This window comes from Ursus arctos, unplaced genomic scaffold (genome assembly GCF_023065955.2).
Source record: "Ursus arctos isolate Adak ecotype North America unplaced genomic scaffold, UrsArc2.0 scaffold_23, whole genome shotgun sequence".
Lineage (NCBI taxonomy): Eukaryota > Metazoa > Chordata > Mammalia > Carnivora > Ursidae > Ursus > Ursus arctos.
The window spans coordinates 5,784,064-5,798,000 of NW_026622908.1; the positions used below are offsets into that span (position 1 = coordinate 5,784,064).

The following is a 13,937-nucleotide window of genomic DNA, read 5'->3' on the forward strand; positions in this document are numbered from 1 at the left end:
CAACTAGAGTGTGTGAGCTTAGGAACGGGACCCAAGGGAGGCTAGGGACGACTTACCTTGGTGATCCCCCAGTGTGGGTAGAGGCCCTTCAGTTCCCGTTGGATTCCTGGCAGGGTGGAGGAACTTGGATGGAATGACCTTGCAGCTTCCTTACAATTCAGGAATGCAACGTTCCCGAGCTTTTGGGTAGGAATCAGCCTTCTTTTCTTGACTTAGCCATCTGACACAAAGACGTCCAGAGGGGAAGTTTGATGTGCACCAAGTCAGAAGGAGTCTCAACAGACGCCCTCTGTCATTTTGGCAGGTCGGTGGTCTGGAGGTCGGTGATCTTATATGGGTGACTTAGATTCAGGGAAGCACCTGTGGTGAGTAAACCCCGTCGCATTCCAGGCTTTTGGGGACTGCTCAAAGTTTGGCGGCTCCCTCCTCAGAGCATGTGAACCGCACCCAAACCCCTCCTTGTTTTGTTTCAGCTCCAAGGGAAGCGCTCGCCGCTCCTTCCCTTCCCCTCTCCAGATGTTGGCATGCGGGGCACACGTGGGCACCCCTGCCTCGTCGGCTTTGGCTCCGGGGTGCTTCCCAGCCTTGACTCCCGCCGGGCCCCGGGGTAAGCCAGGTCTCTAATTAAGCCTGACCGCGTCCCCATTCCAGCGCTCCCCGCCGACCAGAGGGCGACGTCTCCACTGCCGGGGGCACCAAAATAGCTTCTCGGCCCGGCGGAGACTCCAGGCAGCGGTGGCTGACGCGGGACGGAGGCTTGGCAGGGGGCGCGCTGTCGTGGAAGGGCCTGCGGCCGCCGGGGAGTGGGCGGGCTGGGGCCGCGCGGGGCGGGGGCGCGGGGCAGCGGGCGGCCCCTCTGCTGGCCCGGCCTCTGGAGCCCCAGCTGCGCCCTGCCACCGCTGGCCGCGCGGCGCACCGGCTCGCCCGCCCGCTCCCTCGCAGTGAGTAGACCCCCTGGGCCGGCTGATTGGGGTCCTGCGGGGTGGGCCGGCCTAGTGGGGGACTGAGCGTGCTTGCGACTATTTGGACAGTAGGTGTAGGAGTGACAGTGGGCAGTGGGAGGGACTGTCTGGGCCGATGTGTTAGCCTGTGGAACTTTCTAGCATGTGTCCCAGGGTAGGAGTATGAGTGAGAAAGTATGTCCGTGTGTGGGGGAATGCACCTGTAGGTGGACCTGGAGTGTGCCCACAGGTGGCATGTGTGTCGTTTCCTGGAAGTACATTGTGTGTGGGGTAGGAAGGCTGCAAGTGGGCTGAGAGAGTGCACATGTGGGGTTGGATGGACGTGTGTGAGTGAGCCGATGAAGACAGAATTAGGATAGTGTTATCTGGACTCCGACCTTCTAGGGTGACTGGGCTTGTCCCCAGCAGGGGTGTCTTCTCTGTGGGTCATTTCGGTGGCTTTGGTTTCTCACGGCTGTACGTAGGGTGGGAGCTCAGAGTGTTCACCTGACACTGGAGTAGATGGGGCTCTGAGGGACCCCAGCTGGCTGGCCAGGTGAAGAGACAGCTTGGGAGCCCACTGTCATGGCCGAAGAGGCAGGAGGACAGTGAGAGGGGGTGGGCAGACCACACAGTTGTGCAAACTCACGAACGCTGATAGGGCACTCACACCCACACACAGCTGCTCATGTGTACACACGTTCCTACCCACACACGCTAGTCTTGCGTGCGGTTCCAGTCAGAACATCCGTGCAGACTCTTACATACTTTCAACACGTACACCTGTGGACAGTGACACGTATGCAACACGTGCCTACGTGTGTAGAATATGCAATGCACAAACGTTCCCCCCGGATTAATGTACCCCAGCCTCCAGACCCCGTTTACTTAGCCTACATACGGCACCTTGGACACTGAGTCCAAGAAACTGGCCACAGTAGGGACTATCTTAAGTTAGGGACTTTGGCTGTGGGTTAAGGGAAGATGACAGTGCCTTTGGGGTTTCCTATTTGGTCTAGAACTGAGGCTGCCCGTATAGCCTGGGGCTTAAGGGTCTGGACTTAGAAGGAGCTTTTACCCTCTTACAAATGAAAAGGCCAGGCTTGCAGGCTAAGGCAGAGCCTGGCACCTGTAATTTGCTCTAGGCTCTAGTTTGCACTCTGGGTTCCCCCTGCTGTAGAAAAGCCATGAGCCTTCTATGGGCTGGGGCCACACAGTCATTTGACGGGGGGGACAGTGAGTGGAGCTGGGCTGATTCCTTCTCTTTGGTTTTTATCAGCCTGTTGTGAGTCTCCTGTCTCAGCCAGGCTGGAAGAGCTGGCTTTGGATTTGCTCCTTCCCCTTCCCCCAGTGGTTTTCTCTTTCCTTGACAGCATCTTATTCTCCCTGATCTCCTTCCCCTGGGGATCACTGGGGACACACTAAACAGTGCTTGGACGAGTAGGTGACCCAAAATATCAGGTTGTTTTTGTTATTATTATGGCTTCTAGACATCTTCCCTCCAGGTCATTCTCCTCTGGACAGGCTTCAGCGGGGGTGCCTAGACTTATGTGTTCCTTTAGCTGGGAGGTTAGAAAGATGACATTGACTTTATCTTACTTAGTGTTTATGGTTTAGTCCAAGGAGTGCCTGAGCTCTCACTCCACCAAGTCTCCTTATATGCCGGGGAGAGATGATCTTCAGCCATTTCCTGAGCGGGGTGCAGGGATCTGTTCTCCCTGCCCTGGTCCTCAGCCTGACCCCAGGGGATGGTTCAGTAAGGGCAGGCTGAGGTCAGCCTGGCAGCCTTCCTGCAGAGTGAAGGAAGTCTGCATTCCTTCCCCAGCCTTCCCCTCTACAGGGGCCCCAGCCACCTTAGGACTCAAGACAAGACTGGAAAACTGGAGGACTCATGACGACTCAGTCCTGGTCTGTTTCCTTTTTTTTTTTTTCTTCTTCTTCTTCTTCTTCTTAATCAAATACATACGCCTGCCAGTCAGAACTTCAGAGCAATGATGCGGGATCACAGAGCATCAGGGCAGCCCCACTAAGTTAACATAGTTCCAATTTAAGGAAGAGAAGTCAGACAACAGAATAATAGTAATAATGATACGTGTAGGGGCGCCTGGGTGGCACAGCGGTTAAGCGTCTGCCTTCGGCTCAGGGCGTGATCCTGGCATTATGGGATCGAGCCCCACATCAGGCTCCTCCTCTATGAGCCTGCTTCTTCCTCTCCCACTTCCCCTGCTTGTGTTTCCTCTCTCGCTGGCTGTCTCTATCTCTGTCAAATAAATAAAATCTTAAAAAAAATAATGATACGTGTAATAATGGTAATAGAAACATATTGGTTGAATCTTTAGCATATGCTTTATTTCATTTACTTTTCACAACAACGTTCTTAGGTTAATAGTTCCATTTTTTTCCTGACAGGGAAACTGAGGCAGAGAGTGCTCAAGGGATTTCTATAGGTCTCTGTGACTCCTGAGCTTGTGACAGAACCTGTGGGTTTCTCTTCCTACTTTAGCTGCCAGGAAGCTCTTAGTCTAGCATATTGCTCCAGGGTAGTAATTGTGTTCATTGGAACCCTGGCTTTACTTTTAATTTCTGCTTTAACAACTGCATAGTACACACATCTTTAAGTGTAAACTCCCACATCCTTTGTAGAAAGAGATCAGAATAAGTAAACGAACAACCAGCAATTAAGCCTTTTATTTGGCTGTGAGGTTGGGAAGCATGTTGCCTGGATTTGGGGGGACATCTCCAATTTCAGATATTTCATGTAGTTTTCAAGCCATGTCTCAGTTTTGGCTTCTGTATCTTTGGACTCGGATTCGTGACCATGTCTTGGGGCTGTTCTTTCCAGCGGCTCTGGGAGATAATGCCCATCTCTGTGCTGGCTCAGACAATGGGGATTGTTGAGAATGAATTGGGCCATTGATAAATGCCCCTTGCTCTGAGGACCTCAGCTGCCAGCTCCTCCCTGTCTCAAAAGCATGAGTGTCTGGATGCCCGAAGGAGTTTGACCCCTGCCCTAAGCCTGGCCCTGGCCCCATGGCCACCCCTTCTTCATGTGACCCTGTCTAGGCCCAGGGCTCTGCTGGGAGGTCTGTGTCTCTTGGACTTGAGCTCTGCCTCCCCCAGTGTGGACCACATGGTCTCTGATCAGCATGCCTTTTCTAGAACCAGAGCTCAGGATGAGGAGTCTGGGCTCTGGAATGTGGGGGGACATACACAGAGGCTTTTCTGCCCCCATTCCTAGACCTGTGAGGTCATAGACAAATGCTCACTTTTTTCTCCTTCCCGATGAGGGAGTTTCAAGTCTACTAAGTGGTTAGGGCACCATTTGTCACTTCTTACTTATAAGAGATGTCAATCACCAGGGACCTCTGAATGCAGGGCAGGGCTCTGGCTGCATTGAAAGTTGATGAGACTTCTAACTAATTGACTCCAAGACTGATTATTTTACCCTGCCCAAGGCTGTTAATGTTTGGCAAGGGGAGCAGTGGGGGGCAGTGTTTAGCACTAAAGAAAGATTAGAAGGACTCTAATGGTGGGCTTTCAGGCACTGTAGTGGGATTCTGCTTCTCAGTATGCATTAAGTCACCCCTTTCCCCCAATGACCCACATACTCTGATGGCTGTTAACCACATTTAAGATTGATCCTCCCAAAAGCGTTTGGTTACAAAGTGGGAAGGAGGAATCATTGGCCTGAGGCCCTGGGAAGTACCTGGTACTGGGTGATGTGCTGGGGGTTTGGTATAGGTAAGGGATAAATGTCATCTCCAAAAGGTAAGACAGATTTGATTGTGTCTCTGCTGAGGTTTTGGGGTGTTCCTAGGACTTTTAGCTCCACCAAATGAGAACAGATTTAAATATAGCAAGAGCGTGTTGGGCCCGGCAGTCAGAGTGGCTGGGAGAAGGCTTACTCACGGTTACTTCCATTTATTTAGTACCTGCTAAAGGCCAGCCACTTGGTAGGTTCTTTGCATCTTTTGTTTCATGAAACCTCTGGAACAACCCTGTGAGACAGGCACTTCTATTTTAAAGATAGGGAAACTGAAGCACAACGAGGTTAAGTAAGAGCTGGCCATGATTACATCCCAGTTCTGTCTGCTGTCAGAGTCTGTAGTGAATGTCTTCAGATCACTCCCCTGGTTCGAAAGTTTCGAAAACAGGAAAATCCACCCCTTTGGGACAACCAGGGAAGGGCTAAGGGCTTGATGTCTCTGGCCCCAGGTCTTAAACATCAGCATCGTCAGCCTTACCAGCCTCAAACAGAGACTGCCACTCCGTGGGACGCAGGGGCGGGGTGGGGAGGTCTCTTGAATTTGGCGGGGATCACCTCCACTCTCTCGGGGTGGGCAGCACTGGGCTTCTGTGGTTTCACTGCTCCCCTGAATCAATCTCTATCCTGGGAATGGGGCCTCCACCCAGACTCTGCGATCCAGCCAGCTCAGTCTCCCTCCTCCAGTTCCAGAGTCCCCTCGGTGCCAAGCTCTGGGGGAGTCCAGGATCCGCTGAGGACGTCTCCGGGCAGACCAGACCCTATTCAGCATGATGCAGTGTCTGTAAGCATCAGCAGTTTGGCTGGGTAATTGTGTGTAGTGTTCACTTTCTGCTGGAGAAATGGAGGTTTTGTCTTACAACCCAAATATCCTGGGTTTGGAAACCATGTAAAATACAGCCTGTGGTCTGGGAATGTGGGCTGCATTGTGGGCCTGTGTGTGGTGCTGGTTTAAAGGACATGGTTGAGAGACAGAATGATGGGCTCAGGCTGTCTCACTGCCCCTGATGGAGGGTCAGGAGAGAGCTGAACCAATTCCAGCCATGTGCAGAGAAAAACACACAGATCTGAGCTGGAGTCTCAGTTTCCTTGTCTGTAAAATTGGGTTCCTTATAATGCTGTGGTTTTACTAGCACTAGAAAGTTTACTGAAGTGCAGTATCTGACACAGAATAAGGGAACCACGAACGGTATATCCTTCCTTCTTATCCCACTCCACTTCTGGGGAAGAACACCAGAATGACTGGCAACAGACCTGGACTCCAGCTCTAGCTCAGCGTCTGGGTACACTGTGTTACCTTACTTCCTCTGGGCCTCACTTTCCCTGTGTGTAAAATGAGGGAAGAATGAATTTCTCTCACTCTCTGTGGTTTTGGGGATAATGAAGTTAGGAGGATCTCTCAGAAGATGCAGAAATTTCAATTACTATTATTCATTTATTCGCACTACACATATTAAATGAGACCCTGTGGTGTGCCAGGATCTGTGCAAGGCACAGGGAATACATGTGAGCAGGGTATATCCTGGTCCTCCAGCTGCAGTCAGACTGTGTGGCTTGTGAACAGTAAGTGATAGGCCGGCCTGTGGGACATGATCCCAGCAGGTATGGGACTCCTTGCCGTATCAGAAGAGGAAGTGTTCTCTCTTACTGGGGCAATCAGAGAGACCTTCCCAGAGGTGAAAACTCTTGGTCTGGATATTGAGAGATAACAGAAAGTTTCTGGCCCTGGAACTAGCCATTTCTCTAAGAAGTCCTGGATCCTTTTAGTGGAGAATGGTATTTAGAAACCAAAATCTGGGGCAACATGTGCTCTGTGCTTTTGGTGTATCATTGCTTCTATGCCCTCTTAGCAAGCAGAGCTAGGATATAGACCTACCTGTATGTCCGTATTTATTTCTATGATTCAAAGTGCAAGAAATTATTACCTATTTTTAGAAAGGACAAAAAAAAAACCCACAAGTGACTGAAATAGAGAGTAGTAGCATAAGGGTACTTTAGATTGAGTGGCCAGAGAGGGCCTCTTTGAGGAGGTGATATTTCATGAGATCCTGGAGATTGTTTTTTTTTTTTTTTAAGATTTTATTTATTTATTCGACAGAGATAGAGACAGCCAGCGAGAGAGGGAACACAAGCAGGGGGAGTGGGAGAGGAAGAAGCAGGCTTCTAGCGGAGAAGCCTGATGTGGGGCTCGATCCCATAACGCCAGGATCACGCCCTGAGCTGAAGGCAGACGCTTAACCGTTGTGCCACCCAGGCGCCCCCTGGAGATTGTTTTAATGACAAGAACCTTAATTAAGATAAGGTGGAGAGGAGGTAGAATCAGGTGACTGGTCAAAGGCAGAAAGTGAGGGAGATGAAAAAGTCAAAGGGACTCTCAAACTCAGCATGTCCAAAACGGAATTTCTGTATTCTTTCCCTGCACTGTCCTATTCCTGTGTGGTCCTCTTCAGGTATGTCACATCTCCTTGACCAGCTCCTTCATCTATGCAGCTGCATACATCAGGGAGCACTGGTAGTCCTCCTCAGCACCTCTCTCCCTCAGAGCCCATGTCCCATCCCTCACCAAGTCTGGTTGATGTTCTCTTGTAAATATCTGAAATTCATCACTTCTGTCTGTCCTTCTCCACTAGGATCATACTGGTTCAAGGTACCATTGTCATCTTTCTGGAATACCACAGGAGCCTCCTAACTGGTCCAGCTGTATCTATGTGGGTTCTCTCCAATTTGCTCACCACAGAGCAGCCAGAGTGCCTTTCCAAAACACAAATTGTTCATGTCATTTCTTTTCTTGAAAATACTTTGGTTGCTTCCTGTTGATCTTAAGATAAAGACCAAACACTTTAGTAAATCCTACAAGGTCTTGTTTGTCCAACCCTACTGCTGTCTCATACATCCTCCTACCTAGCACCCCCCCCTTGCTCCCTTCTGACTTGCTGGCCTCGTCTCAGTCCTTTGGCTTGGCAGTCTCCCTCCTACAATTGGCTGTTGCATGTGCTGTTCCCCTGCTTAGAATGCTCTTCCTTCATGTCTTCACATACTGGATTCCTGCTTATCTCTCAGTTCTCTGCTCAGTTGTCCCTTCCATGACCCACGACTATGTCAAATCCCATTTTATAAGGATTTAAAACACTATTTACCTCCTTCAAGGGTTTATCACAGTTGTAACTTTACCTTTATTTACACTTATCACATGATAATTAATGCCTCTTTTTCCTATTTGATGATGAGCTCCGGGAGGGCTCTTCATTGCTTGATCCTGGCAGTTAGTCTGTTATTGACGTGTGCCACAAATATTTGTTGGATGAATGAATGAATGAAGTTTTATCAGCTGAGCACCCAGATATCAGCTGAGCACCCACCATTCAGTGGAATAAAAATTCTAAGGAAGAAGTAGGTTTGGGGGTGGGGAAGGTAATAATTCATTTTAGGACATATGGCATTTGAGGTGCCTATTAGCCCCTCCCCCTCAAAGATCGTACCATCTTCTAGGCAACACGAATTAGACTGTCATTCAGCAGCTTTTTAGGGACTGGTGATAGGTGACAACTAAATCCTAGATGATTCTGAGGAGCTCCTGGGAGGAGGGAGCTAAGTCACAAGGCATCCCAGAGCTGTGGCTTCCCCATCTACCCTGGTTTGTAGAGGATATAGGAGATCTGAGGGCACTCCAGGTGGTCCTGACTTGGCTCCACAGCTGCTTTTATGAAGGATCTTTACAAACTTATGAAGGCCCCTTGGAGCTTGAGAGTTATTTGCATGATACATCACATGGGTCAGGAGCTGACACTCTCCTCCCCACCCCTGAGATTGCACTAGACTTAGGCCTACAAGAGAATCCAGAGAGCATGTCTTACTGAGTCCAGGGAGCCATTCTTGCAACAAGGCCATTACCACCAGGACAGATGGTCTATTCAGTCACTGTGGGTCACTGACTCTTGCATTCGTCATTCACTCATTCAGTGATCTATTTTGTCTTCATTTAAGTCACTCACCCCCTTCACCCCTCCTTCAACACCCACCTGTCTGGCCACAGACAAGAAGTTATGTTGGGTTTATAGCAGGACTCAAGGCTGGCGAATCACCTGCATCCCCCTCTTCTTCATCGTTCTTTCACCTGGTTCTCACAGCCCAGAAGCTCAGGCGAAGAGACCATTGGGGTGGAGAGATGTCATTGTGCTGTTTGAGGGACATGTGTAATTGAAGGGTGTTAACAGAAAAGGGAGACCAGAAGCTGCCATGATGATTGCTCTTGTTGTCTTACTTTCTGCTCTTCTAGTGTCTTGTCCTCTCTTTCAGTGTGATGAGAGCTTAGGAATTAGGCCCTTGATCAGATAGGTGGAAGGTGGTAGCTGGGCTCTGCAGACATGCTTGGGGCTGAGGTCCAAAGGGGAAAGAGAAACCCAGCTCCCTATGAGCTCCACCGTGGGAAAGAGGATGCTTTTGTTTTCTTCATTTTCTACCAGAATTGTGCTTTTAACCCTGTGGAATTTGCAGAGAGGCTGGCAGGAGGAGGGAGAGCAGGATTTTAAAATGTTGCATTAGGAACCAGGCAGTAGACTAATCCTGGCCCCATCCCCTCCAGAAGATGGTCTTTCAGTTCTCTTAAGTTTGCCACTTTTAAAGAACCCCCGAGAATGTGTGCTGTCCATCTGTTGTGACATCGGATGGGACTGGAACTGAGCAGACATAGGACAATGGCAACCACATCAGATAAGAGCATCTTAGAAGAATGTCTGAAGGTGTCAGGGATTTCAGTTACAGACTCATTCACTCAACCCCTCATTCATCCAGTCAGCAACTATCCTCCTAGTCCCTACTCTGTGCCATGCATTGTTTGAGGCACTGGAGATACAGCAGTGAGCAAAACACTTGCTTTTATAGAATCTGCTTCCTGGTGTGGGAAGACGGACAGTAAGCAGGTTGACATACAGCATGCAAGAGGTGCTGAGCACTCTGGAGAAGTACAGGAAAGGCAAGGGAATCCCAAGGGTGGGAGAAGGTTTATACGTCTGTATAGGGTCAGACAATTCTCTCTGATAAGCAGATATTTAACCAGAGGCCAGGAGGAAGTGAAAGGGCAAGCTGTGTGAATATTTGGGGGAAGAGCAGTCAGATGGAAGAAGAAAGGTAAAAGCCCTGATGTACGCTTGCGGAGGAGCATGAAGGTCCACAGGCCTGGAGTGAAATGAAAGTCAGAGAGTTGAAGTCAGTGCGATAATTTGGGTGAGGTCATGAAGGCCTTTGTGGGTTATCTGGAGAACTTTGGCTTTTAATCTGAGTGATATGGGTGGGCATTGGAAGGTTGTAAGCAGAGAAATGACAGGCTCTGGCTGCTGTGATGGCAGTTTGAGGAGAGTAGGCAGGAAGGCAAGTTAGGAGTCTATTGTAGTAATGCAGGTGAGAGATAGTGGTGGCCAGGACTGAGGTCCACTTCCTCGTTTATTTCTCCATCCATTTCAGTTTTTCTTCTACCAATGTAACATGACCTCTGAGCCTTTTCGTCACTGTTCATCCATTTCTTTGTTCCTCTATCATCTGTCCAGCTATCTTCACTACAAGTGAAGTCTTTATAAGTCTTTACTGGTCTTTAACAAGTCTTTACCTGCTACGCATAGAGCATTATGCTAGATGCTGGTTGGTAGGGGCATATTCTTCTGGGACTTGGGCCCTAGCAGGAGGTGCTGGATGCCCTCAGAGGAGACCACCAGGCAGTTAGAAAACCAAGCAGGCCCTGGCAAGCCCAGAATGAATGGTGTCAGTGCTTCAGTATTTTGGGGTGCCTTGTGGTTTGGGGAATGTGAGTACGCTTCCAGGAGGAGGCCACATTTATATTGAATCTTGATAGGTGGGGACAGCAAATCAGTTCTGAAGACTAGCAGGGAACGTGCCTTGAAGTTTGAACATAAAGGACATAGTGGGGAGTTTAGGGTGGTGATGCCAAAAGAGCTGAGGTGGGCTGAAGACAGGGTCTGGGGAGTCATGAGTGCCAGGCTAAGGAATTCAGGCTTGAGTTAAGAGATAATGATGAGACGTAACAGGTTTTCAAGGAGATGTTATGAGAGCTGTGGTTCAAGGGGCTGAAACTAACACCAGAATGACAGGGGGGTAGGCTGGAGGCTGGAGGCCAACAAGAAAACAATTGCCTTGTGCAAGCCTTCTTAGCCTTAGGACCCACAGGGTCCCTGAGGTTGGAGACTATTGGGGTGGTCCCCAGGTGCACAGTGGGCAGGGATGCAATGATGTGGGGGCTCTAATGTCCAACAATAGCAGCAGGTGACGTGAGCGGCTGTCCCTGGGACAAACTCCAGATGTCTCCTGTAACTCACCTTTGAGCAAAGAACACAGAACCTGAGTTCTGAGCAAAGCAATCTGGTGAAGAATTTGGGTCTGGCCTCTGGCCATGAATGACTTGTAGAAGCTTCTGGGGAGGGGGTCATTGGATTGTAGGAACGTAAGTTTCAGAGTAGAAGTTCGTCTAATCCACTCCTCTCCTTTTCCAGATGGGGCAATTGGAAGCCCAGAAGGGGCATAAAATATTCAAGACCATATAGAGCACATGTGGCAAGAGAAAGGTCAAGCATCTTATTTGAACTCCGGTTGGAGGAATTTCTATATTGAATTATACATTTATATATTTCTTTCAATGGAAGAGGAAATTCTAAGAAAAAGAAAATTGTTTTATTCATTTACTTCTCTATCATTTAGCTGGAGCCTGATACAGAGCAGATGCTCTGCACCACCCCATGACCATACTGTCTCCCCTCTTGACCCAGACCAAGAAGGCATTAGACGGGTTTCAGGGTGGGCCAGGGTGGGCTCAGGAAGAGCTGCCTGCTGATGGGAGTAGAGCCTGGCTCTGGATCCCTTGTGCACTCATATGGCCTGACCTGTGACCATTTCTACCTCAGTCATTCTCAGAGCTCTTGGCAAAGGCTCACTTGGGACCATGGATGTGAGTAAAGGGGGCAGCTGCCATGAAGGTGACTTCTGAGAGGGTGAGGAGACAGGTGTGTGAGGGGCCAGGGTGTTCTGTGCCTGAGGTCACTGAAAGAGACAAAGTCCCTACCCAGCTGGAGATAGAGAGCATCCCACAGGGGATTTAACAGCCTCCCACATAAACACGTGGGATGCATATTTGGGTTATAAGTCCAGTGCTTGGTCTGGCCTGAGGCTTGGCCTCCAGAGACTTCACTAGACCCACTTATTTGCTCTCCTGTTGTCCCAACCAGCTAGAGGCCACTTCTTTAAGAACATGTCCTCTCCCCACAGCATGCAGAAGTCTGCAACTTAAGGCAGGATTACAGGTAGAATTGTCCTTTGACACACTTCCATCCGCACATTCAGGATCCTAGTGGGAAGGACTGAACTGGAGACAATTTTCTGAAGAGCCACAGGGATTTGGACCATAGCTCCTGCCAGCCCAGGCCCTGTGGTCTGTATCAGTACTGGATTTGTAATTGGTTCTTAAGCTCTCGGTCAACACATTCTGTTTGTCTTGTGCTGTGAAGTTGGCAGAGGGATTTCCACATGGAAGAGAGTGACTTACACTCATGAGCAAACTGAACTTGTAGACACAGGAAAATAAGTGCCCCCAAGTTCAGCACCCCTCAGTGAGTACCATGGGGAAGGCTGTGGCATTTTCTTCAGGTGTTGAGTCATTACACTTTCTCTATAAGGTGGCATTGTGGACCAGAATGGACCAGCATAGCATCATGGACCAGTATCAGGACAGAACCTGAGAGGGAGGGAAGAAAGGACTTGAGTGCTAGTTTGGGTTCAGCCACAAATTTGCTCTGTGATTTGGATAAGTCATTCACCTTCTCTGGGCCTTGGTTTCCCTTTGCATAAGCTGCAGGATTGGAAAAGACAATTCTGGAGCACCTGTCCTCCCATAACATTCCAGGTTTCTTGCTTACATTGTGTTAACAGAGATTTTTGGTTAGGCCCCAACTTCTAGATTTCTATCTTGGTCCAGGGCTCATTTTTCACTTGAAATCCCACTGTACTAAATTCATTCATTTGGGTCTTTTAAGAGACTCTTATTCCATAGACCATATTGCCTAACAAAATCCCTCTTACTTTTTATGACCTCATATAGAGATACAAAGTAGTGTCAACTCCATTATTATATTCCAGTCTCTATAACAACTGTGCCAGGTAATCAAAGATATATTACATATGAGAAAAGAGGCCCAGAGAGGTTAGTAACTTGACAAAGTTCACAAGGTTAGTTACTGGCAGAGCTGAGAGGAGGCTGTTGGTTTCTTGATCGCTGGTCTGTTTTCTTTTCTTTCTTTTTTTTTTTTTTTGGTACCACCTTTTGGGTTTGGCAAGGAATCCTAAGGACTGTATGGGATGGGGGCTGTGGGTTTTTTTTTGTTTTATTTTGTTTTTTTGTTTTTTTTGAATCAGGTGGCAGAAGTATCAGGATAAGAGCGCGAGCCCACATATACCAGTGCCACGTAAGGTTAAAGTGTGCTAAACTGGGGCAGCCCCAGGCACAGTGCTGAGGGGCTGTGCCCGGATATGCATAGGCTGGCCAGGCAGAAAGCAGGCCCTCTGTTTTCTATTACAGACTATGTTAGCAGGGTGGCGGGTATCTGGTCAAGCCTGGGTCTTCTTGTTTTCTTCTTTCCCCCCAGCTTTATTAAGATATAATTGACATGTAATATTGTGTGAGTTTCGGGTGTACAATGTGAGGATTTGATATCGGTATTTGTTGTGAAACGCTTAGCACAATAAGGTGAGTTAACACAGCCATCACCTCACAGTTACCTTTTCTTATAAATGTGGTGAGAATATTGAAGATATACTCTCAGCAACTTTCAAATGTACAATACAGTACTGTTAATTATAGTCACCCCCTGTGCTGTATGCCAGATCCCTAGAACTCATTCATCTGAAAATTTATGCCTTTTAACCAATGTCTCCTCATTTCCTCCAACCCTCAGCCCCTGGCAACCACCATTCTACTCTCTGTTTCTATGAATTCAGCTTTTTAGAGTCTACATATAAGTGAGGTCATATAGTATTTCTCTTTCTCTGCCTTATTTATTTCACTTAGCATGATGCTCTTAGGGTTCATCTATGTTGTTGCAAAAGGCAGGAGTTCCTTTTCTATGATTGAATAATATTCTTGTGTGTGTGTGTGTGTGTGTGTGTGTGTGCGTGCGCACACATATAGTCTTGTGAGTTGAGGCGTTGATTCTCATTCTCATATCCATCAGGCAGAT

At 48.6% G+C, this 13,937-nt stretch overlaps 1 protein-coding gene across 1 annotated transcript in view; it reads left to right on the forward strand.

Moving 5' to 3' along the window:
* The first annotated feature begins 461 nt into the window (after positions 1–461).
* INSC (INSC spindle orientation adaptor protein) overlaps positions 462–13,937 on the forward strand; it is a 118,700-nt gene continuing 105,224 nt past the window's right edge. Inside the window, exon 1 of the mRNA XM_026487250.4 lies at positions 462–607. The gene's annotated coding sequence lies outside the window, so the exon portion shown is untranslated. The remainder of the gene's footprint in view (positions 608–13,937) is intronic.